Genomic DNA, 26,706 nt, shown 5'->3' with positions numbered 1-26,706 from the left:
CAAGCTATTATTAGGTTAGGATATCAAAGTAGGAACATAAGTTATACGTATATATATTACTTTTGTTCAGAGAAAACCTCATGATATCAGGATGGGCATGTCTATTCCTAGACATCGATATGGAATGCTAAATACATTCTTCCCCCCTCTAACCAACTACACATCACATGACTTCAGGCATGGGCAAATCCATTCAAGGATATAGCTTAGAAGAGATAACTGTATCCTTCCGCCCCATCCTGGACTATTTTCACATATATAACTTTGGTAAGACTATTAAGACAAATGACAGGGATATATGATCTTTGCTAGACCATATCTTAATTGGAAAGGACTTGAAATAAGTCTTTCCTGTGGGAAACCATCACTTAGCTTGGCGAAGAATGTTCTATCAATATATATATATCTAAGCAATTATTTACTGCTTTGCTAGATTATGAGTCTTGATTCTTCTGCAGGTAGAATGAAGTCTCACAATATCCTAAAACTACATCTCAATATGGAGATGATCAATTAACTTAATTATGTATTTATTCGCCAATCTAGATGGTATAATTTCACCCACACTATCAAATTAGTCTTAATAAAATGAAATATCATTTTCTGTATCTCTTACCAAGTCCTAGTAGAAATCTCACTTCTGCTCCTAGGAAAGCTGGGTGGTCCATCATAGCACATCTCACCATGGATTCCATCTTGATAGACCCCTCTAGACAGCTTTACTTCTCTTTCCTCTCTTTCTTGTGTGTGTCTCTGTTCTCTCTGTCCTCTTTCTCCCCCCTGTGTATGGTTTATGAACACAAACTTATCAGTTAGACACACCTTCCTAGTTTGGAGCTTTCCAATCATTGTCGGATGGGTGTGATCATTGATAAGAAATGACATTATAACCTTACCCAGAATGCACTTTTGCTACTGTTGTAATGTCACCTACTCATACCTAGGTGGCACTGCTGTGTAAGCTATTTGCATCATAGTATAAAGGGTTAACTTCTGTAAGTCTGAATAAAGGTATAATATACATTTTGACCTTAAAAGCTTTAATTCAAGGCTATAGGGATTAGATTTGACACTTGTAGCAATTAGAGACAGACCTCTAGGCGTCTTCTCTGGATGTTTCTCACACTGTTTGTTTATGGATCATAAATAACTTGAATCTCCTTGTTTTCTCACAGAGATAACAGTATCTCCTGTTACACCAAAGAGGTGAATAATTGTTACAAAACACACATCTTCATAGACACTCTTTTAGAGACAAAGATTCTCCTAATGAGAAATATATATAATATACTGAATACATGTTGTCTTCATCACATATAACGGTATAATATATATTATATGTTCTACTGATTGTCTTATGCTAAGGACTAAGGCTCATTAAATGAATACATGAATATTATACATTTGCTTCATTGATAAATGCCTAATTGTATAGGTAATTATCACCAGCTGCATAGAGCTTATCTTTACCTCCCTGTCATAAATTTTAAAGTAGATAAAGAGGCCTCTTCTCAGACTGGTACACTCATGAGAAGAATAACACTAAAGAGCAGAAACCTTTGTATGACCTTATTGTGGCCTTCTCAAGACATACAAAATTGTAACTATAGTGAGCATGGCTCTTAAAGGGAATGAACATTCATCTTGACTAAAATAAATTGGATATCAATGCATTTACCTATGAAAAGGCACGACACTGAGGGATCTCCTTGGTCACAGCCACTACACTCCAGCTCCCCAACAAGGAACGTGGTTAAATCGTAAACCTGTTGGTTGTTTCAAATGCGGTGACTGTATAGCCTGCAGCACCAATCAAACCGGCAAGTCATTTTACAGCAACAACTTGCAACAGACGTTCCCGATTAAAGATTTTATTAATTGTCGAACCCGAGGTGTAATTTATTAGATCACCTGTGAGCGCAATAAGGAGTACATAGGCAAGACCAGACGGGAACTACATAGGTGTTTAGGCGAACGCCTGGGGGACATCGAGAATAGAAGGGACACGGCTGTGTCCAGACATATTCACGAGTGTCACCAAAGCAACCCAAGATGTATCAAAGCTACGGGTATAGAAAAATTGGACCCCCCCATTCTCCTCGCCCCTCTTTCTCTCTGCTAACAGATTTTCATATACACTTTTTATTTAACTAATTATTTATACATTGTCCCTTATATTGTCCATCATCAAATTTTGCTTCATAATAATTGTCATGCATTATATATTTAGGCCACTATATCCTGGTCACCTTTACAATTTAAACGCCGTAAATGCTATTTTCGATATATAGCGCGGCTCTGCATATGGAGCCGCGCATCTGAGAGGAGTCGGGGACGCGTCCCGTTTGCCCGGCAACCATGTCAGTAGGATCTCGCATGCTTTGGCGAGACCTGACTCAGTGACGTCATCTCATCTCACCTGCGTCCCTCTGGTGACTCCGCTTCCTAGTCACAGGAAGTGTGCCATCAGCCAAGCCTGTTTTTGCGGCTGTATTTCATTTAAATATCGGCGATTTCACAGCCGCCTTAAGGCTACATCGAGCACGCGGATGACTGCAATTCCCTGTTAGGAGGAAGAGGGCATTCATCTATTGTCCCCTCCTCCCCCTCCTCTTAGATTTGCCAACCCGAGCCATATCCGGACTTGGGGCTTATCATTTGGATTTCCAAGGTGCACAGTTAGTATCCAGAAGTTTGCACCTCGGCTAACCAATTTTCCTTTTGGTGATTTGCCTAGCTCCCCTAAGTTTCCCCCGATGAGCTTTGTACTCATCTCAAAGTGAAACATGCATGTAGGGATTAGTGATGAGCGGCAGGGGTCATATTCGAATTCGCAATATTTCGCGAATATTTAGTAGAATATTCGTAGAATATTCGCAAATTCGAATATTCGTTTGGAGTAGTGTTGATTGCGAATTTTCGTAATGCGAATTTTTGTCATGAGAATTTTTGTCATGAGAATTTTTGTAGTGAGAGTCAATGAGATCGGGAAAACTTAGATCCAATGGTTTATTCTAGCCCCCAGGCGTTCCCATGGTGACGGGGACGCTTGTCAGGGAGGAGTATGCCAAAGGGGAATAACTGTACAGATTTAAAAAAAAAGACGAATATTCTAAAAAACAAATATATTAGATTTTTAGAATATTCGTAACATTCTAAAACAATAATATATAGCAATATAGCGAATATAAAAAAAAAGGATACAGCACTATATTAGCTAAATTGTTCTACATTTGTTAGTTTTTTCCGAATATTCGCTATATTGCTATATATTATTGTTTTGAATATTACGACTTTTCTAAAAAAACTAATATATTCGTCTTTTTTTTTTTAAATCTGTACAGTTGTTCCACTTTGGCATACTCCTCCCCGACAAGCATCCCCGTCACCATGGGAACGCCTGGGGGTTAGAATATACCATCGGATCTGAGAATCTCTTTGATTCTCATTGCAAAAATTCGCATTAGGAAAATTCGCAATCAACACTACTCCTAAAGTCAAAGATACTGCAGCCTTCTCATTGGCCCACAAGCAAAAAGCAGGGAGGGATCATGTGTACTGATTATAAAAAAATCTTGAATATTCGAAATTGTGAATATATGTCACTATATTTGCGAATTCTCAAAGTGCTGATATTCGCGATAAAAATTTGCAATTCGAATATTCGTGATCAACACTAGTAGGGATCCAGTAGGAGAGGGCTAACCAGGGTCAATTAGTTTCAGGGTTAGGTTCCGGACGGGGTCGCTCTTGTCAGGGCGGGTGCTCCGTGGTTAGGCTATAAGGGCCAGTATAGCACCCCCCTGTGGGGCATTATTAGTCCGGACCCCTATCCTTTTGCAGCAATTCCACTTTCCCGAGGATTATCCACATCAAGCCTCCGAGAAGAAACTCTGCACACAGGAAGCATTCTACGGAGCGGTAGGACAAATGGTTTTCCATCCAAAGTCCCGCCGTGCACTTCTATTCCTACTCCACAAAGTGATTTTGTCTTCCAGGATTTTATTATATAGCGGGGACTTACTTCGACAGTAGCTCCATATATTGTACTTTGTTTCAGTACATGTATTATCAGTAACTATTTTAGGGCCAATTATTTTATTAGAAATTTCTTTGTTGACCGGGTATACTTATTCCTTAAAATATAACTTTTACTAGATATGCCATAAAATAATTCAAGAGTTAAAAACACCAAAGGACAGTGAGCAGATCAAAGGACTGAACCACTACCAACACATCCAACTTATTATTATACAATCTAGTTGCCTGAGGAAGGAACCAAGGTAAAATACAGTCCTACCGCCTCCAGACGTGTAGATTGCAGATGAATGTACGGTGTGTACTAGAAAAGTATCCTTCAATGCAGTGGCCAAGGATATTAAGGACGGGTGCTCCGTTGCACATATGATAGGCAGCAATAACTAGTGACCCTGATCAGAGGTTCCTTCACAGTAATACCAAGGAGGGGGACTAGTCCATTAACTGCCTAGCAGACACAGAGCACCCGACCCCATACGGAACCGGTCCCTAGTTAGGGGCCTATTCCCTATGCTTGCCCTCACTAGATCCCTACATGCCACGTTTCATCCTCATCACAGGACTCATCAGGGGAATTTATTAGGGAAGTTCAACTGAAAAACACAAGAGACAAACAACCATAATCACTGCCAGTACTCCATTCTTCACAGGGTTCAGTCAATGAACACCATAAACATAGTGCCCATTAAGCAACCTCTTACTTACTAATGAAGTATCGCATCAACTCCTAATCCGGAGGAGACACAGTCCGACAGCGGTCCCGCTGTGTTCAGAGGCAGAGAAGTGTCCCGTACATCATGCCGCCTCACCGTTGGTGTAGCCGAGTGGGGAGAGGGCAGACCCGCGTCTCATCCCTTTTATTAAATGCGTCTCGCTCTTTAGCCCCTCCCCTACTTCCTGTAGTCTGTCCGTGGAACGCTCGGCGTGCGTTCCACAGACCGGAAGACGGCGATCACGTGATGCTGGGGCCGCGGGTCACATGGCATTGCATGAATTCGGCATCCCCCGATGCTAGGTAAGCACAGGGTTGTCGTTTCATGCCTGACCGCTGCCACAGATAATGGACAGCAATTTAACTTACATATTGAGTCATGGACAAGACTAATAAACAGATTAATTTGGTCGGTTTCCTAGCACAGACATGATCAATTCAATAATACCCGCTCCGCCCCCCCCCCCCCCCCTTTTTTTTAGAGATGTACTTTAGGGGGTAAATTTATGTATCTATAATTCTAATAGAGGTAATTCAAGTCTGCATCCAAATTATGTTTTTGGGATACCAGTAATTAATTTAGACAATCATCTGGAACCATTCAGCGTGCAACCAAACTATCCTCGTTACACACCAGATGGATCAAATAGAGGAACAGCCTATTGGGGGAAGGGGGACGTTTTTTAGGGGGTAGGGAGGGGAAGTTTTTTATCCGGGACAATTTTAAACGGACAATGGTCACTGGAACCTGCCTTAGATAAAGCAGCTAAAATTCTGCTGCTCGTTCAGTCTGTTAGGCTGTACAGTCTTAAGGTAATAAATCCACTTGGCCTCACATTGGAGGATTTTCTGATCCCAATTGCCTCCTCTCATTGTTTTTTTAATCAGCTCAATGCCCATAAATGAAAGGCACTCGGGCCTCCCCTCATGGTCATTCCTCACATGCCGTGTGACCGTAGTGTCCCTAGAGTTTGCTACATTCCCCGGATGCTCCCCTACTTTCTGCCTAAACTCCTGTATAGTCTTCCCAACATATTCTTTGCCACATGAACAAGTTATTTTGTAAATGACCCCTTTGGATCTACAATTGATGAAATCCCTGATCTCATATTTTCTCCCCGTATTGTTGCTCACAAATGTTTTGCTACATTGCATGTATTTACATGCCACATATCCTGATCATCTAAAATTGCCACGCACCCTCCTGTCCAGCCATGTACCTGGCTTGGGGGCTGCCACAAAGTGACTTTTGACCAGTTGGTCCCGCACACTCGGTCCCCTTCTATAGGTGATGCTCGGATACTCTTTAATCACCTCTCTGATATCTGCATCCATTCTCAAAACATGCCAGAACTTACGGATCACCTCCCTTACACTTGTGGAGGCCTCATTACATGTACTGATGAGGCGTATCTTCTGTTTCTCCTTCGGGGCCCCTACCGTAGTTGAACATATAGGGTTAAGTAACGATGTACGGTCCCAAGCCTTAGCCGCTTGAAATGCTGGTTTAAGTGTACTGAGGGGATAACCCCGCTCCAGGAATCTAGGTCAGCCTACTTTTCAAAAAAGTCGGAATGCTGAGAGTAGTTCCGTCACATTCCTAAGTATTGACCTCGTGGGATGCCCTTACGAGGAAAGGGTGGCTACTCTCCCACCATAGCAGGGAGTTTGTGGATGTTGGTTTACGAAATATTTATGTTTCTAATGTGCCATCCGATTTTTTAAGGATACAGATGTCCAAAAGGGCAATTATGTGGTACTGCTTTCGGAAGTGAATTTTAGGCTTATGTCATTCCTGTTTAAACTGTGTGCCCATGCACTGAATGACTCTGGTTCACCTTTCCAAACGACAAACACGTCATCGATAAACCGCTCCCACATCTGGATCTGGTTTGCTTCCCTTGGGGTATCATCACCAAAGACCAGTGTGTTTTCCCACCAGCCCAGGAACACATTAGCATACGATGGGGCACATGGGCTCCCCATGACTGTGCCCCTGAGCTGGTGGTATATTCTGCCGTTGAATAGGAAATAATTCCCTCTCAATAAAAACTCCAACAGCTGAAGAACAAAGTTGTTATGGGCATCAAACTGTCGTCCCCGCGAGGAGAGAAAGTATGCCACAGCTTGTAAGCCATACTCATGTGGAATTGAGGAATATAGGGCTTCAACATCTATACTCCCCAATATACAGTCCTCCTCAAGGTGAATCCCCTCAATCTGTTTGAGGAGATCACCAGTGTCCGTTACATATGATGGAAGCGAGAGTACGAAAGAAGACAAGATCTTATCAATATAGGTGCCTATATTCTGACTCAGGCTGTCTATTCCCGAGATGATCGGTCGTCCCTTCAAAGGTTTATAGTCTTTATGCACCTTTGGAAGGCAATAAAAGGTGGCAATACGGGGCTACTGTGGAAAAAGAAAATCATACTGATCTTGGTTGATAAGCTTATTCCTTTTATCTACATCTAAGATGCTTTTTAGTTCCTGTTTGTATTCAATGGTGGGATCTTTTGTCAGAGTTTCATAACCCCCTGGGGTAGCCAATAGTGTATCACAGATTTCTATATATTGAGGTGTATCAAGAATGACCGTATTTACCCCTTTGTCAGAGGGCTTAATCACTATTTTTTTGTTATCAGTGAGCTCCTTAAGGGCCTTGAGTTCATCCGAGGTACAGTTTTGGGGGAGCATGATGTAGATGTGTTGCTTCCAACTCGGTGCTAACCAAAAACATTGATACAATGTGTATCTCCCATCGGGGATGTTTTAGTACTTTTATTCTTGAGGGTAGTGAATGGTCCTTCACCCAATTCTACCATGTTAGGAGCCGCCAGTCTGACATTACCTACCATTTCTCTCGGAACCCCCATTTCGAGGCTCTACTTCTTTTCTATATTGCAATAGTGTTTAAACCACCTTAATTTTCTCGCAAAAAGGTTAATATCCACGATAATTTTAAACAAGCTAAATTTTGTGGTGGTGACCAAGGTGAGTCCGATAGGTCGATAGATGAGACGACAGGTTTAATGACCTTTGGGCCTAAGTTGGTTGAGTGCGATTGCGTAGGGGGTAGGATGGGTTGGGTCTAAAAAATTGGGATTACTTCTGTTGTTACCTCTAGAGTTTCTCCTACCTCAACCCCTTCCCCTCCCTTGATATTTTTTGTTATGGATAGAAGATCATGTACTTGGTTCTTAATCAGAGTGTTCTGTTTCAGTTGTAGACAACTCACTATCTCTATCCACCCTCTACCACCTATCCGTAAAATTGTCCCGGATAAAAACCTCCCCTCCCTACCCCCTAAAAAACTTCCCCCTTCCCCCAATAGGCTGTTCCTCTATTTTATCCATCTGCTGTGTAACGAGGATAGTTTGGTTGCACATTGAATGGTTCCAGATGATTGTCTAAATTAATTACTAGTATCCCAAAAACATCATTGGGATGCTGACTTGAATTACCCCTATTAGAATTATAGATACATAAATTTACCCCCCTAAAGTACATCTCTAAAAAAAAAGGGGGGGGGGGGCGGAGCGGTATTATTAAATTGAATCCGACCAAATGAATCTGTTTATGAGTCTTGTCCATGACTCGATATGTAAGTTTAATTGCTGTCCATTACCTGTGGCAGCGGGCAGGCATGAAACGACAACCCTGTGCTTACCTAGCAACGGGGGACACCGAATTCATCCGATGCCATGTGACCCGCGGCCCCAGCATCACATGATCCACGATTTCCGGTCTGGGGAACACACGCCGAGAGTTCCACGGACACACTACAGGAAGTCGGGGAGGGACTAAAGAGCGAGGCGCATTTAATAAAAGGGATGGGACGCAGGTCTGCGCTCTCCCCACTCGGCTACACCAAGGAAGGGAACCTCTGATCAGGGTCACTAGTTATTGCTGCCTATCATATGTGCAACGAAGCACCCGTCCTTAATATCCTTGGCCACTGCATTGAAGGATACTTTTCTAGTACACACCGTACATTCATCTGCAATCTACACGTCTGGAGGCGGTAGGACTGTATTTTACCTTGGTTCTATCCTCAGGCAACTAGATTGTATAATAATAAGTTGGATGAGTTGGTAGTGGTTCAGTCCTTTGATCTGCTCACTGTCCTTTGGTGTTTTTGATTCTTGAATTATTTTATGGCATATCTTGTAAAAGTTATATTTTAAGGAATAAGTATACCCGGTCAACAAAGGAATTTCAGATTTATTGGGGAGTGTGACTACACACCTCGGCAGTTGTTGGATTAGCTTTTGTCCAATTATTTTATTAGAAGGCAACTAATAAAAGGTAAGTTTTATTATTAAGTAACTACAGATCACTTTTTTTCAGTATATTTTCTGCCAGAACTTCATGCCAAAGCTTGCTGGAAATCAGGACCAAGTCTGTAAACTGTTTGGATTACCGCCTATGCAAAGTAAAGCTGTGTTCAATGTTACTACAAGTCTGCACTTCATTTGTTCTAACTCCTTCACCATCCAAGTTTAACAACTCCTTTTTGCACTGCTTCGGACCACCACATCTGGGATCCAAGGATATCCAGGTAGGAGCACCGTGACATGTGCATATAACACCTTCAGAGAGATTGTAGGCCTCTCTACACCACTCTGGCAATCCTACACCTGGGTACCAACACTACCACCTACAAAGAGGACTCCATGTCCTTGTTGCTTCTCTGCAACTGGTGTCACGATTACTTGCTCTATAAGAGGGACATAATATTTCGTAGAAACCTCCTAAGGGGCAAGGGATTCCCCAGGTCCGTAGTGGGTCCATTGCACTGCTACCCCCAATCTCTGTCATTGTGCCACTCTGCAGCCTCCTCATGCTGCTTCCACCTCCAGACTCTGTCATTGTGCCACTCTGCGGCCTCCTCATGCTGCTGCCACCTCCAGACTCTGTCATTGTGCCACTCTGCGGCCTCCTAATGCTGTTACTACCTCTAGAATCTGTCATTGTGCCACTTTATGGTCTCCTCATGCTGCCGCCACCTCCACACTCATTTTGCCACTGACTGGGCCACTATTTTGCAGTTCAGCCTTGCTGACATCATCATTTATTTGACCCTTCTTCTGATCTGTCATAAGGATGGAAAAATGAGATGCACAATGGATCCTATCTGTGTAGCAGCTGTAAGGCCTGTATGGTCCCATCAGAATTGTCTTATGATTTGGTAGCCAAAAGCAGGAGTGGGTACAAAACACAGAAGACATGCAAATATTCCATTCACGTCTGTTTTGGATCCACTCCTATTTATTTTTGGCATTAGCAAAACTGATGGATTACTGACCATCTCTAACAGCAATTTTTTAGTCTGACCACAGATTTTCCATCTCATTCCAACACATTTACATGTTTCCCCTAAAACCACTCAAGTGTTGCTTTAATCTTTCAGGGTACTGTAGTTGCCCCATTCCAGTTATTACTTTAGTTGCCCTCCTCTGGACCCTCTCCAGCTCTGCTATGTCTGCCTTGTTCACAGGAGCCCAGAACTGTACACAGTCCTCCATGTGTGGTCTGACCAGTGATGTGTAAAGTGGTAGGACTATGTTCTCATCACGGACATCTATGCCCCTTTTGATGCAACCCATTATCTTATTGGCCTTGGCAGCAGCTGCCTGACACTGGTTTTTGCAGCTTAGTTTGCTGTTTATTAAAATTCCTGGGTCCTTTTTCATGTCAGTGTTACCGAGTGTTTTACCATTTAGTATGTACAGGTGACTTGCATTATTCCTTCCCATGTGCATAACCTTACATTTGTCAGTGTAAAACCTCATCTGCCACTTCTGTGCCCAAGCCTCCAGTCTATCCAGATCGCTCTGTAGTAGTATACTGTCCCAGTGGCGTAGCGTGGGTTGCCAGCACCCGGGGCGAGCCATGTATTGCGCCCCCCCCCTCCCAACCTGTGGACACGCCCCTTTTACAGCTAATATAGCAGTCCTATGTAACACCACAGATAACATGGTGACAACGCTCTAAGTACAGATGATGTAGTAGATGGGTATAAGGCCCCAGAATTCAGAACACGCACAGTGTGACCTGAAGTCTGGGGCCAGGATGCAGCAGGGATGCGCCAAATTCTCAATCCACCCCCCCCCCCCCCAACCCTACCGTATAACAAATATGTGTTTGGACATTACATACATCACTACAAAATATACAGTATAATACAGCACCACATACCTCATCCATCCAGTGACGTCTCCTGTGATGTAGACTTTCCTCAGCGTCTTCATTCAGAGATAAGACCGCCATGACGCCTTCTTTCAGCCACGTCACATCTCTGCAGAGTTTTATTAATATTAGTTATTATTATTATATATAATGCCCCACTCTGTATAATGACCCCTCTGTAATATTAGGATATATAATGGGCCATTATATATCCTAATAATACAGAGGGGGCCATTATATATAATAATTATCCAGAGGGTCCATTATATATCCTAATATTACAGAGGGGTCATTATATATAATAATTATACAGAGGGGCATTATATATATAATATTAATACAGAGGGGGCCATTATATATCCTAATATTACAGAGGGGTCACTATATATAATATACAGAGGGGCCATTATATATTATAGTTATACAGAAGGGGCCATAATAAATAATAATTATACAAAGGAGCCATTATATATTATACAGAGGGGCCATTATATATTATATTAATACAGAGGGGCCATTATATATTATAGTTATACAGAGAGGCTATTAATAATGGGCCCTCTGTATAATTATTATATATTATGGCCCCCTTGTATAATTCTAATATATAATGGCCCCTCTGTATTATTATAATATATAATGGCCCCTCTGTATTATTATAATGGCCCCTCTGTATAATATATAATGGCTCCTTTGTATAATTATTATTTATTATGGCCCCCTCTGTATAACTATAATATATAATGGCCTTCTGTATAATGTATCATGGCCCCTCTGTATAATATAAAACGGTACCCATTCTTTAAATATACTGGCCACCTCCATAGTGCCCCCAGTATGGCCCCCAGTACTTACATAAAAAAAAAAAAAAAGTACTCACCTCTCTTCATCACCTCTTGCAGTCTTTGCTTGGGCGTCCCGGCGCAGGCGGTCAGGAACACATCACCGTGGCCTCCTGCGCCGCGTCATCGCGTCATCTCGCGAGACCCGGCGCAGGCAGTCAGGAACACATCACCGTGGCCTCCTGCGCCGCGTCATCGCGTCATCTCGCGAGACCCGGCGCAGGAGGTCACGGTCATATAATCACGATCTCCTGGACTCCTGCGCCGCTCTACTGCGTTTTAAAGCTTGAGGCCAGGCAGAACGGAGGGGATGGGAGCCATAGGCTTCCATCACCCTCATTTTACTGCCTGGCGCCCCCTACAATTTGGCGCCCGGGGCAACGGCCCCCCTGGCCCCCCCCACGCTACGCCCCTGTACTGTCCTCTGTAGTATATATACCGTATACTGTCTTATACTAAATTACTTTACACAGTTTAGTGTCATCTGCAAAAGTTTATATTTTACAGTGCAAGCCTTCTACAAGATCATTAATAAATATATTGAAGAGAATAGGGCCCAATACTGACCCCTGAGGTACCCCACTAGTGACAGTGACCCCTCCAGTACTGACCCCTGAGGTACCCCACTAGTGACAGTGACCCAATCTGAGTGTGTACCACTAATAACCACCCTCTGTTTTCTATCACTCAGCCAGTTACTTACCCACATACAGACGTTTTCTCCCAGTCCAAGCATTCTCATTTTATACACTAACCTTTTATGTGGTACAGAGTCAAATGCTTTGGAGAAGTCCAGATACACCACATCCATTGATTCGCCGCTGTCAAGTCTAGAACTTACCTCCTCATAGAAACTGATTACATTAGTTTGACATGACCGATCCCTCATGAAGCCATGCTGATATGGCGTTATTTGCTTATTTCCGTTGAGATGCTCTAATATAGCATTTCTTAGAAAACCTTCATACAGTTTACCCACAACAGATGTTAAACTTACCGGCCTATAGTTTCCAGGCTCTGTTTTCGGACCCTTTTTGAATATTGGCACCACATTTGCCATGCGCCAATCCTGTGGAACATTCCCTGTCAATATAGAATCTGCAAATATCAGAAATAAGGGTCTGGATATGACATTACTTAATTCCCTTAGGATACAGGGGTGTATGCCATCCAGTCTCAAGAATATCCCTGTATTTAGCACCATCCATCTTTCCCTGAACTCTGACCAGTTTCCCAGTCCCATCCCCCCAGCATGATGCTGCCACCACCATGTCTCACTGTGGGGATGGTGTTCTTTGGGTTATGTGATGTGTTGGGTTTGCGCCAGGCATAGTGTTTTGTTTGATGACCGAATAGTTAAATTTTAGCCTCACCAGATCGGAGCCCTTTCCTCCATACATTTTGGGAGTCTCCCACATGCCTTTTCACAAACTCACAACGTACCTTTTTGTTTTTAGCTGATAGTAATGGCTTTCTTCTGGCGCTCTGCCATAAAGCCCAACTTTACGAAGCGTACGGCTTATTGTCGTCCTATGTACAGATCCTCCAGTGTCTGCTGTTGAACTCTGCAGCTCCTCCGGGATTACCTTAGGTCTCTGTGCTGCCTCTCTGATTAATGCCCTCCTTGCCCTGTCTGTGAGTTTTGGTGGGCGGCCGTCTCTTGGCAGGTTTGCTGTTGTGCCATGTTCTTTCCATTTGGCTATGTTAGATTTGATGGTGCTCCTGGGGATCATCAAAGATTTGGACATTTTTTTATAACCTAACCCTGACTTATACTTCTCAACAACATTGTCCCTTACTTGTTTGGAGAGTTCCTTGGTCTTCATGTGATGGTTAGTGATGCGGCAGCCTCTGGGGCCTTTCAGAAAAGGTGTGTATATGTAATGACAGATCATGTGACACTTAGATTGCACACAGGTGACATCATGTCACTAATTATGTGACTTCTGAAGGTAATTGGTTGCACCAGAGCTTTTTATGGGCTTCCTAACAAAGGGGGTTAATACATACGCACGTGCCAATTTCCTGTTTTCTATTTCGAAACAATAGTTTTATTTATATATTTTTCTCATTTCACTTCACCAACTTAGACTATTGTGTTCTGATCCATCACATAAAATTCAGATTAACAAAACATTGAACTTAAAGCTGTAATGTAACAAAATACAAATAAAGTCAATGGGGGTGGACACTTTTGCAAGGTACTGTAATTCTGTCTCAAAACAAAATACGTGGAACGGTAGGGCAGCGCTCTACTTGAAAAGAAACCTACAAGGTAATAAAAAAAGGATATTAATGGGGTAGAGATTAATCCATTCAAGTCAATCTTAGCCAGGTACTCACTCCACTGGAGAGGGAGGGGTGGACAAAGGTCAGCACATGTACTTCTACCCCGCACCTCTCTCGCCAAGTCCATCTGTTTGGTAAAACGCTAGCATTCAGGATGAAGAAAGGGATACAACTTGCTAAAAGAATCTTTCCAAGAGCCATAACTTTTTAATTTTTCCATCTACGTAGTCAATTTACATGTTATCAGTATTCAGGTTATAACATCTTTACACGTAAGAGATTAATCCACCCCCCCCCCCCACCCCCTTTCTCAGGTGATCACTTTTTATTACCTCATGTCATTTGTTATGGTTTCAAGCCGCCTGTATGCTTTGGTTCGTCTTTATTGAGTAGTTGTTAGGTCAGTACACGTCAGCTTTCCTAGTGTGCCAGCAATGTCTTCCGTGAGGTACCAGGTTGTATCTTTAAAAGGGGCTTATGAATGTTTGTTTCTGACACAGGGCCGGCGCCACCTGTAAGGTGACCTAGGCAGCCGCCTAGGGTGCAATTTAGCAGGGGGCGCCGGAACCGTCCGGTTAAAAAAAAATAAAAGTTTGTTAAGTGGCCGGCGCCCCTCATACGTACTGACACTTATGCGGCCGTTGACAAGTTCTGGGAGCGCTGGCTGTCCTCTCCTTATTCTACTAATCTCCGCTACTATATTGCTTTATAGCACACCCTCAATGTCATAATGTTATTTTATTAACTGATGATTTACAATCCCCACTGTTCTCCAATGTTTATTTCTTTCTTGAAATGCTACTAGATTTTTCCCTTTACTTACTTATGTTCTTATTCATGATTTTTGTTACTCTTTATAATGCAAATGCTTAACCCAAATAAATGACTTTTGAAACTAAATTGAGCCAATGTCACAACCAGACAGCTGAGAAGCTCTGACAGAAGCCTTTCAGAACCTCCTCCTTGAGTTTTCTTTGTTGTGCTGTTCAGTTCCTCATCTCGTTAGCCTCTCTCAGCTGTCATGTAGTTGGACTGATTGCTTCCCTTTAAATTCCTCCCCATAATGCATTACTGGGCGGCTTATACTTCTTCCTGGAGTGTGTGTGCATGCTGATCCTATTTCCCAGTCTGCTACTAAGTTAAGTGCTGTACATTTATCTGTTATTTTCTGTTTGCTGGATACCAGGTGACCCTGACTCCCTCCGTGTCTGGTGTAGGGAGCCGGTGGTCGTGTCCCCTCACTATTGTAGGGTGTTCAGGTGTTATATAGTCGAGGTACGTGGATATGCAACCATCCACCTTTGGGATTTTTGCATAGGCTGAGCAGCCAGGGAAAGTGCCAGGTCTTGTGCAGGGGTCCCCTTTTGGTTCCTTAGCTTTGGATCCAGTGAGTCATATATGCATGTTGCATTGTCTTGTTTCCTGTACACCGTCCGTGACATTATATGCATGTTGCATTGTCTTGTTTCCTGTACACCGTCCGTGACAGCCAACTCCATTGGACATTGCCAAAGGCTTTCTCTGCATCTTTCCTCAATATAGCTGGGTGCCTGTATAATTGTAGGTGTTCCGAGACATAGTCAAGAGCTGTCTTGACTTTCCGAATATTGTAAACCGCCACCCTCCCTTGTACAAAACCCACTTGATGATTTGAAATGAGGACAGGTAGAATATTGGCCAATCTGTCTGCTAGTATTTTGGATGTCATCGGGTAACTCAGTTAAAGATAGGTTTGCGTGCTTATACCTAAAAATACTATTTACTGCCTGACAAGAATGCTAAAATTGTTGATTTATTGTGATAATGTTAAAATGTCGTGGCTACCCGCCAACAATACAATTCAGGCTCGGTACAGTGGGGTAGAGGACTGTTATAATTATCCAGCCACTAACATCACTTGTACCAATAATAAATCTGTGCGCAGTATTGGAGATATATTGCATTCAGGAATCTCACCAGGGTCTACAAAAATCTGGTACGATCTTGGTGGGAGGTGCAAACCTTAGAGACGTATTTGAAAAATAAAATAGTCCCACGTGGTTTGAGGAACCCTGTTCTACCTAACATACGCCGAGATCAGAATCATTCGTTAAAAAGTGGGAAAAAGAGTCAGTGGAGGGTGCCCTACGTCTGATGAAATTGCTCCTGGAGGAGGAAAAAGAACTTCTAGCGAAGAATACATCAGAATTACAGGAGTGTATTGAAATTGCCAAAAAATTATCTGCAGCAACTGACTTTGAGAAAAGAGAGCTATTACTGCAGCAGTCAATAGAAAGATTCCTCAGGGAGCGCAAGCACTTTCAGTTCGTTAGGGACACTAGGGACTAACTAAGGTTTTTTATTTAGCCCACAATCCGCAGACAGGACTCATATCTCTGGGTTCCAAGTAGCGATTACAGCCAATTAACTGTCACCCACGTCAGCGCTACGCACGTGGTGTCATATGAGCTTAGTTCTTATCTAACACTTAACTAAAATAAAGACCAAACCCAAATATGGTGCAAAATGGCCACGGTCCTTTATTAAGGGTTAAAATACATAATAAACCAAATTTAATAAATAATGAATTAATTCATAAATTAATCAAAACACCATTAAAACGTCAGTAAAAACCACAAAGTCCCCCCAGCGAAGCTGGATGACTAGCCCCCCTCTAACTCAGGACCGCGACTTCAAAGGGAAGGGCGGGCGGGACGACGTCTTCTCCTCTTCACAGGTTCGGCGACTGACAGCTCTGAACCCACTGACAGCTTCTATAAATATTCCAAATTCCTGTCACAGAGAACAGCTGGCCAATCATAGGAGGGGCAGAAAACAGGTACCCCAGATACAGGTAAGCAACCATCAGCCAATCAGAATCCACCAATAGATTTACCTCAGGTTAGCTGAAAAACAAATGGCAGAAAGAAAGCACAAAGCAGGGAAAAAAAGGACAGAACCTAATATAATAAAAGAGAGCACCTAAAATACAGTTACCCCCATCATGCTCAATGACACCATAGTGGGACTCCGGCATCCGCCTCTGTGCCCACTGTCAATATGAAGGACGGCATGAGGGGAGGCCTTACTCTGCCTCATCCCATCCATATATCGCCTATATACCTGTTGCAGTAAGGGCGAGATTTGCTCATTTAGGATTTTATAAAATTCACCATTATACCCATCCGGGCCAGGTGCCTTACCCAGAGCTAGGTTTTTAATGGTTGTCTGAATATCTTTTATGGTTATAGCGGCTTTGAGGGATTGTCTCAAGCCATTATTAAAGGGGTTCTCTGGGAATTAAGAAAATGAAAATGCTTAAATATTACTTTATTCTAAATATATTCCCAAATATCTTTCATTAGTTATAATGGCTCTTTTTGTCTGTGGAGCAATCATCAGGGGAAATAAAATGTCCGCTGTCCTTTTAGTGCATACAGAACCTGTCCTAATCACACAGGAGGACAAGTTACTTCAGAGCACTGAGCTAAAGAGCTGCCTCATCCTCCTCCTACTTGTCAGGGGTTATGATCCTGAATACAACTGATAAGATCTTCAGATGAATCTCTGTAGGAATGGAGCTCATAAGGAGACATGAAGTACAGGGAGGACAGACTGTGGTAATGGAGACTGCATACAAGTGCTGCATGCCCACCCTTCTCTCTGTACTTCATGTCTCCTCATGAACTCCATTTCTACAGAGATTCATCTGAAGATCTAATTCAGGATCATAATCCCTGACAAGCAGGGCAGAGAGGAGGACGAGTGCTCTGAAGTAACTTGTCCCCCTGTGTGATTAGGACAGGTTTTGTGTGTACTATTTGAAGGGCGGCCATTTTATTTCCCCTGATGATTGCTCCCCAGACAAAACGAGCCATTATAACTAATGAAAGGTATTTGGGAATATATTTATAATAAAGTAATATTTAGGTATTTATATTTTCTTAACTCCTGGAGAACCCCTTTAATGTAGGTAAAGGTTTGGAGTGTAGCCACTCCCTGGCATCCCCAGCAGTCGGTATGGAGTCAGAGTATAGCTGTTTATAGTAATCTAGCAGGAGAGTATTTATCTTTCGTGGGTTGTGGTGTAATGTACCTACTTTTGCTTTTAGTGCCAGGATTGGTGGAGAAGTAAAGGGGCCATGTGCAAATCTAGAAAGCAATTTTCCGGCTTTGTTTCCAAACCTATATATGTCTGTGAAGGTTCTCATTTATCCAGGTCATGGTATATCTGTAAAGAATAATTCAAGGCAACTGGACGTACTGTAGATTTCTTGAAAACGTTTCACTCGTTCTTCCAACGAGCTTTCTCAATTCTGAGTGATTGTACAAAAATTCTGGGAATAAATATGTAACTGAATCCACATCTGGTAATTATACCCAGCATTGGGTCAAAGGTGTTGATTCCATTATCCTAATTGGAGTCAGTAGGTGATAAAGACTTCCCAGAAAAGGTGTCAAGACAGCATTATACGTGGCAGACAATAGATGTCTAACCCCCCCACCTCTATTCAAGCTTGGCTTCTCCATTTTTACGTAGATGGCCTCCTTCACGCCTCGTTTGTACCAATCCAAAACACGTACTTGACTGTCTTCAAAGGTGTGACCTGTTCCTTTTAGATGTAAGTACACCTTTATCACCTACTGACTCCAATTAGGATAATGGGATCAACACCTTTGACCCCATGCTGGGTATAATTACCAGATGTGGATTCAGTTACATATTTATTACCAGAATTTTTGTACATTCACTCAGTATTGAGAAAGCTCGTTAGAAGAACGAGTGAAACGTTTTAAAGAAATCTACAGTACGTCCAGTTGCCTTGAATTATTCTTTACAGATACAAACCTATATAGTTGGGGTTCCCTTTAGGTACAGTAAAGGTCTTCCTTTTTTTGCATCCAAATCTCAAATTAAGACTTGGAGTGTCTAAACAATACCACCATATAGTTCCTCAAACATATTGGAATATAGTTTCCAAATAATACCATCCATGGTGTCCAAATTATACCACTATATACCATCTAAACAGTACAGTGTCCAAACAAAGACACCAAGCAGTGTCTAAAAATGCCACCATGAACTGCCTAAACAATACTACCTCCCAAATAATGTCCCCTAGCAGCGCCCTAAAATACTGGTCATACAGTTCCCTAATAATGGCAAGGTGTCCAAATAATAATGTTCAAACTATACCACCATATAGTACGTAAACAATATCATCATACACTGATCAAATAATACCACCTAACAATGGCCAAATAATACCACCTAACAGTGCCCAAATAATACCACCTAACAATGGCCAAATAATACCACCTAACAGTGCCCAAATAATACCACCTAACAATGGCCAAATAATACCACCTAACAGTGCCCACATAATACCACCTAACAATGGCCAAATAATACCACCTAACAGTGCCCACATAATACCACCTAACAATGGCCAAATAATACCACCTAACAGTGCCCAAATAATACCACCTAACAATGGCCAAATAATACCACCTAACAGTGCCCAAATAATACCACCTAACAATGGCCAAATAATACCACCTAACAGTGCCCACATAATACCACCTAACAATGGCCAAATAATACCACCTTACAGTGCCCAAATAATACCACCTAACAATGGCCAAATAATACCACCTAACAGTGCCTAAATAATACCACCTAACAGTGCCCAAAGAATACAGTATCCACATTAGCACACATGGTATGTCTGGTTTCATTTGCTATAGCATTCTGTTTCCTTTATAGGCCTCACGCACATGATCACAAAACACGGATAGCGGCCGCGTGCATTCCGCATTTTGAGGAACAGAAGGTCTGGCCATTACTTGACAAGAATAGGACATGTTCTATTTTTTTTGAGGAGCCACGGAATGGAGGTACAGATGCACACAGAGTGCTGTCCACATCTTTTGCGGCCCCATTGAAGTGGGATGCGAACCCAAAACCATGGTCGTGTGCATGAGCCCTTATGGGGGAGACATTACGAATGTGGTTTCCCTACGATTTCACATGGGCCTGTACGTGCAACAATAGGGGCGATGCGAAGAGGTGAAAAAGCTGGAGGATACCCCTGACTACTCTGCAAGCTGACAGCGGTGTTCTACATGCAGCTCTGGGTGTGACAGGAGTATAAGACATGCTGCAACTCAAGTTCAGTATAAAATAGGTAAATCCAGATATACACTCACCTAAAGAATTATTAGGAACACCATACTAATACGGTGTTGGACCCCCTTTTGCCTTCAGAACTGCCTTAATTCTACGTGGCATTGATTCCACAGGGTGCTGATAGCATTCTTTAGAAATGTTGGCCCACATTGATAGGATAGCATCTTGCAGTTGATGGAGATTTGAGGGATGCACATCCAGGGCACGAAGCTCCCGTTCCACCACATCCCAAAGATGCTCTATTGGGTTGAGATCTGGTGACTGTGGGGCCATTTTAGTACAGTGAACTCATTGTCATGTTCAAGAAACCAATTTGAAATGATTTGAGCTTTGTGACATGGTGCATTATCCTGCTGGAAGTAGCCATCAGAGGATGGGTACATGGTGGTCATGAAGGGATGGACATGGTCAGAAACAATGCTCAGGTAGCCCGTGGCATTTAAACGATGGCCAATTGGCACTAAGGGGCCTAAAGTGTGCCCAGAAAACATCCCCCACACCATTACACCACCACCACCAGCCTGCACAGTGGTAACAAAGCATGATGGATACATGTTCTCATTCTGTTTACGCCAAATTCGGACTCTACCATTTGAATGTCTCAACAGAAATCGAGACTCATCAGACCAGGCAACATTTTTCCAGTCTTCAACAGTCCAATTTTGGTGAGCTCGTGCAAATTGTAGCCTCTTTTTCCTATTTGTAGTGGAGATGAGTGGTACCCGCTGGGGTCTTCTGCTGTTGTAGCCCACCTTTCTTTCCCATTCTGACATTCAGTTTGGAGTTCAGGAGATTGTCTTGACCAGGACCACAACCCGACATGCATCGAAGCAACTGCCATGTGATTGGTTGACTAGATAATCGCATTAATGAGAAATAGAACAGGAGTTCCTAATAATTCTTTAGGTGAGTGTATGTCACACTTAGGTGACATGCAAATATCGTAATGTCACAATCATGTGGTAAGATTTTCAGGTATCCACAACATTAACTTAGATGAGTCAATTAGACAAAAATTTCATAAAAAAAAAGACACGTGAAAGAAACACCCAGAAAAAAGCCATAAATGGGTCACCGGTCAGTAGAGGTTCGGCATTTAAAATACAGGGCTATGAAGAAGTGTCAGTCACTGCATATTGATATTATTCAGTTGTTCTATGGCGACATTTAGTTACTATATGGTGGTATTCAATCACTGTATATTGTCACTAAATATAGCGGTATTATAAGACTGCTGTATGGCAACATTATTTAGTTACTAAAGAGTGCCAATAAACAATCACTGTATGGTAGCATTATTCAGTCACTATATGGCAGTATTATTCAGTCACTGTGTAGCGGCATTACTCAGTCACTATATGGCAGCTTTATTTAGTTACCATACAGTAGTATTCTTCAATCACTGCAATTATTTAGCCACTATAGAGTGGTATTATTTAGTCACTATATGGTGGTATTATTTAGTCACTATATGGTGGTAATATTTAGCCTCTATGTTGTGGTGTTATTTAGTCACTATATGGTGGTAATATTTAGTCACTATATGGTGGTATTATTTAGTCACTATATGGTGGCATTATTCAGACAGTTTCTCCAGCTCAGCAGACAGGCTAATAATCCTTCAACGTTCTGGAGGACATTATTCCAGAACTTCTGCCAGCCCTCCGTCCAGTAACATTGATGCGGCTGTAGGATGCTAATGGGTAATCATGGCCTCCAGGGTCCCAACAAGGGGCCCCGTGTCTGGTAACAGGTAAAACTCTGACAGGGAATAATACACTGAGTACAGGAGGAATATTCCAGAGGATGAATAAAGCACAAAGTATTGTGTCCCAAATTGTGTCTTCATATAAAATTAATTGAAGCCATCCTGTGGTCTGCGCACCCCAACAATTCTACCACTGAAGAATATAACTCACAAAAACATTTAAAAAAAAGTTCTTAGACTGTATCGACAGAAAATAAAATAATATAAATCTATGTGAAAATAGATATCCGGTAATATAGTAAACGTAACGACCCAAAAAATGGAATTGTTAAATGTAATGAATAAAAATGAAAAATTGTGTAGTAAAGTAAAAAGAAAAAAATACAAATAAATAAATGGGAAGCAGCATAAACGTAACAACCTGCAAAATGAAATTGTAATGTAAAAAATAATGGCAGAATCACCCCACTTCTTATAGCTGCCCAGAATGAATACCAATGAAAAATATAAAATAAAAAACTTAACACGGAGGCCTCGACAGAAATGCGTGAGCACACAGAAGATAAAAAGTCACATGGTCCCTCCGGACACGGCCATGTGACCCCTCTATGGTCGAAGATTGGCTGCAGTGCACCATGAAGCACAGAGCGCTGCGAGTGAGCAGTAGGACATTACTGATTCTTTTATTGGGTCCCTTTAAAAGTAAAAAAGACCTACAGGCTCGGGCATTTTGTCGCACCAATGTCGCACAACAATGATAGTCTATGGTGTCACACTGCGACATGCGACATGCTGTGACTGCGACACGACAGGAGCAAAAAGTCCACCCAAGATGGATTTTTCTACGACTATTGAGTCGCAGTCGTAGCATGCCGCACGTCGCAGTGCTTAAATAATTGGGCGTAGAGAAGCTGTAGAGACATATATAAGAGAGCGCACCATAGGGCAGTAGGTTCCAGACTCCAGTACTGGTGGATAGAACGAAGAATAGAGGCTCGCCTTAGGTAGTTGTGCTAAGCATGGGCACATCACTATTGTAGACTTATTATGAACAGTTGTTTACTCGCCGGGAGCGTGCAGCCGAAGCGTCCGATTCTTCAAGAAGAGAAGCCCAGCCTCTCCAAAGTCCGTGTAATAGCAATATAGTAGGACCGCAATTTAGGCGCAAGATCACCGGTCAGGACAGATGCAGATATAATACATCTTTCTTCTTTAATGGAAATTGCTTAGCAAATAAAACAACGCGTTTTGGGGGTACTTAGGCCCCTTCATCAGGTTAAGAAGGAGCGTATAGATGTATACAATATTGCATATACTTATACCCAAAAGAAAACTGCCAGAAAACGGCTCCTGTGGGCGGTGCTAGGGGTGAAGACACCCACAGGGTGTTCCCATATTTGCATAAATCTCAAAAATATAAGAGCACGATACATTCATCCATCTTTTGTTGATGAAACCGCCTAAAAATGATGTATATCAGGGGGAAAATATATGTTTTTAATACAGGTCACGTGATCGCAATCCCGGTTACCACGTGACCTTTCTCGTTGGTGTAGTGTGGTTGGCGGTAGGCAGGGCGAGATGAGCACGTGATAAGTTAGTCATGTGGTCGCCCCTCCTCTCGTTGTCATGGAGAGAATGTACAACAACTTGGGCCCAGACGCGCTCCTTGCCGGGCGAGTCACGTGATCGCTGAAGTCGCAATCACCTGACACTACAGTGCGATCACCTGACTTATTGTCATGGCGATCGACGCTGCAGCGCCGGGCAGGGACAACAACACAGAGTATTATTAGAAATAAGAAGTGATACCAGGAAATGGCCTATTTAAAGGATCCCATTTATACCATTCAGTATGTTTAGACAAAATTGGGCTATGCTGATAAAATACATATTTGTAAGCTTGATAAAATGTATATTACAAATATAGGAAGCGAGAGGGTGACCCCCCGCGAGACTAAAAGCAACGGGCTCCTCACTCACCAGCGGGCCACTCTCTCTCTCTCTCGCAAATGGTCCGGATAAGAAAGGGCTCTACAGCCGCCACTTCAGAGTGGGGAAGAAGCGGCATCCAACAGTTCTTCGCCCCGGAAGGGCAGACGGTAACAGGCTGCCCCCACACAGCAGCCTTTTCCCCCATGGCACATAAAATGAGCGCTACGGCGCCACCGCTTGACTCCCATCCCCTCCAGCCATACAAAGCATCGGATAGGGGTATGGATCTAGACCCGAACAGGGAGAGGGAAGCTATACCACCAGATGAGGGAAGCCATTTACCGTCGCAAGGCGCCACGTGTCGGCCACCATCTTGCCATGGAGCCTCTGCCCTCTAAACAGCAGTCTCCCCATAACCCAACTACGCCAGCAATACCCTCAACAAACAAGGGAAATTCTTGGGATTGGAGGGAGCATGTAAAGCCACTGCCGACTAGGCAGGAGATGGAACGATTCATAGTGCGCCTGGAGAATTCTTATAAACAAGAACTGCATGCAATCTCCAGCAACATGCAACTCATGGAGGAAACGGTGGACGCTGTAGTCTCTCACCAAGAGGAAATATCGGCCAGAATAGACGACATAGAGAGTAAAGGAGAAACCAGAGATCAACATATCAGTTAGCTACAGTCAGGTCCATAAATATTGGGACATCAACACAATTCTGACATTTTTGGCTCTATACACTACCACAATGGATTTGAAATGAAGCGCACAAGATGTGCTTTACCTGCAGACTGTCAGCTGTAATGTGAGGGGATTTACATCCAAATCAGGTGAATGGTGCAGGAATTACAACAGTTTGCATATGTGCTTCCCACTTGTTAAGGGACAATTGGCTCCTCAGCTGTTCCATGGCCCGGTGTGTTATTCCCTCATTATCCCAATTACAATGAGCAGATACAAGGTCCCGAGGTCATTTCCAGTCTGCCATTTGGGATCTGTTGCTGACAACTCTCAAGATGAGATCCAAAGAGCTGTCACTATCAGTGAAGCAAGCCATCATTAGACTGAAAAAAACACAACAAACCCATCAGAAAGATAGCAAAAACATTAGGCGTGGCCAAAACAACTGTTTGGAACATTCTTAAAAAGAAGGAACGCACCGGTGAGCTCAGCAACACCAAAAGACCCGGAAGACCCCGGAAAACAACTGTGGTGGATGAGCGAAGAATTATTTCCCTGCTGAAGAAAACACCCTTCACAACAGTTGGCCAGATCAAGAACGCTCTCCAGGAGGTAGGTGTATGTGTGTCAAAGTCAACAATCAAGAGAAGACTTCACCAGAGTGAATACAGAGGGTTCACCACAAGATGGAAACCATTGGTGAGCCTCAAAAACAGGAAGGCCAGATTAGAGTTTGCCAAACGACATCTAAAAAAGCCTTCACAGTTCTGGAACAACATCCTATGGACAGATGAGACCAAGATCAACTTGTACCAGAGTGATGGGAAGAGAAGAGTATGGAGAAGGAAAGGAACTGCTCATGATCCCAAGCATACCACCTCATCAGTGAAGCATGGTGGTGGTAGTGTCATGGCGTGGGCATGTATGGCTGCCAATGGAACTGGTTCTCTTGTATTTATGGATGATGTGACTGCTAACAAAAGCAGCAGGATGAATTCTGAGGTGTTTCAGGCAATATTATCTGCTCATATTCAGCAAAATGCTTTAGAACTCATTGGACGGCGCTTCACAGGGCAGATGGACAATGACCCAAAGCATACTGCAAAAGCAAACAAAGAGTTTTTTAAGGGAAAGAAGTGGAATGTTATGCAACGGCCGAGTCAATCCCCGGACCTGAATCCGATTGAGCATGCATTTCACTTAAGACAAAACTGAAGGGAAAATGCCCCAAGAACAAGCAGGAACTAAAGACAGTTGCAGTAGAGGCCGGCAGAGCATCACCAGGGATGAAATTCTAGTTTCATCCGACAGCCTTTTGCCGTGCCTCGCCGGGAAATGCGCCCCCTATTATAGTCAAAGGGCGTGGGCAGCGTTAGGGCAGACAGAGCAACGTCAGGAGGAGGAGGCTGCCGTTCGGCGAGCACAAGTGGTACGCAGCGGTAAGCCCTCCCCCTACTTTAATATTAGACCTATTCATTGGTGGCAGTGGTGCGGCGCTTCAGAGCCAGCTCATTGTATTGGGCTTTGCGGCGGCCACGTCATGGGAGGGAGGGATTCCCAAGCCTCCGTGCCTCCCTCCTTCTCCACTGACTTGAAAAGACATGTATGCGTCGGGCGCGCATGCGCCTGGCATCAGCGCTTCTCTCTTCTTCTGCGGCCCGGCAAAGTATCTTCCAGGGCCCGGTCCTGGGCCGCGGCCCGGCAGTTGGGGACCGCTGGTCTAGACTGAAAAAAGAAGGAGAGGCTCATATCGAAAGGTTAACAGAACGCATACATGACCTAGAATCACTACGCAAACTACTCCTTACCCCTTCCCTTCTGGTGGAACTGACATCAATAAGAGATCATCTTAAAATAGCTATAGATAAACAATCCACCTTCTAAAGGGAAAGATTCCAGAGTTTCCTGTATGACTAGGCCAATAAATGTGGAAACGCGCTTGCCAAACTGTTACACCCTAGGCCATATATCCCTGAGATCAAAGCTCACAGGTACATCATCCATCTCACATTGCCAATACCTTTCGGACATATTATGAATCCTTACATAATATTACAGGCCAGTTCGCGGATATGCCCCAACTCGATTTTAGTGACTAAATAACACCACCATATAGTGACTAGATAATTACAGT

The sequence above is a fragment of the Bufo gargarizans genome, chromosome 8, assembly GCF_014858855.1.
Source record: "Bufo gargarizans isolate SCDJY-AF-19 chromosome 8, ASM1485885v1, whole genome shotgun sequence".
Classification (NCBI taxonomy): domain Eukaryota; kingdom Metazoa; phylum Chordata; class Amphibia; order Anura; family Bufonidae; genus Bufo; species Bufo gargarizans.
The sequence above is the reverse complement of the archived record's forward strand: the minus strand, read 5'-3'. Positions refer to the sequence as shown.